This window comes from Anopheles ziemanni (genome assembly GCF_943734765.1).
Source record: "Anopheles ziemanni chromosome X unlocalized genomic scaffold, idAnoZiCoDA_A2_x.2 X_unloc_8, whole genome shotgun sequence".
Classification (NCBI taxonomy): domain Eukaryota; kingdom Metazoa; phylum Arthropoda; class Insecta; order Diptera; family Culicidae; genus Anopheles; species Anopheles ziemanni.
In genome coordinates, this window is record NW_026689850.1 from 520,001 (window position 1) to 521,030 (window position 1,030).

Genomic DNA, 1,030 nt, shown 5'->3' on the forward strand with positions numbered 1-1,030 from the left:
GATCACGATGTCCCCGTGCGGGACTTAGAAGATGGAAGAACACAAGTACCCTTATCCCATGACTTGTGAGCGATTGGCATACGTTACCACATGAAGAGAAAAATTGGCTAAGTCCCGGATCCATATTATTTGAACAGAAAAATCGGCTAAGTCCCGGATCCATATTATATGAAGGGAAAAATCGGCTAAGTCCCGGATCCATATTATATGAAGAGAAAAATCGGCTAAGTCCCGGATCCATATATAATAACCTTATAATCGGCTAAGTCCAGGATCCATATTATATGATGAGAAAAATCGGCTAAGTCCAGGATCCATATATAATAACCTTATAATCGGCTAAGTCCAGGATCCATATTATATGATGAGAAAAATCGGCTAAGTCCGAGATTGGGTCTGTCAGAAATACACTATCAAGTTACCACACAAGCAAGCAAGATGGCCATATGATGGATCCATATGATATGAAGAGAAAAATCGGCTAAGTCCGAGATTGGGTCGGTCGGAAATACACTATCAAGTTACCACACAAGCAAGCAAGATGGCCTAGTGATGGATCCATATAATATGAAGAGAAAAATCGGCTAAGTCCCAGATTGGGTCTGTCTGAAATACACTTCCAAGTTACCACACAAGCAAGCAAGATGGCCTAGTGATGGATCCATATGATATGAAGAGAAAAATCGGCTAAGTCCGAGATTGGGTCTGTCAGTCATACACTATCAAGTTACCACACAAGCAAGCAAGATGGCCTAGTGATGGATCCATATAATATGAAGAGAAAAATCGGCTAAGTCCGAGATTGGGTCGGTCGGAAATACACTATCAAGTTACCACACAAGCAAGCAAGATGGCCTAGTGATGGATCCATATGATATGAAGAGAAAAATCGGCTAAGTCCCAGATTGGGTCTGTCAGAAATACACTTCCAAGTTACCACATGAGCAAGCAAGATGGCCTAGTGATGGATCCATATAATATGAAGAGAAAAATCGGCTAAGTCCGAGATTGGTTCTGTCGGAAATACACT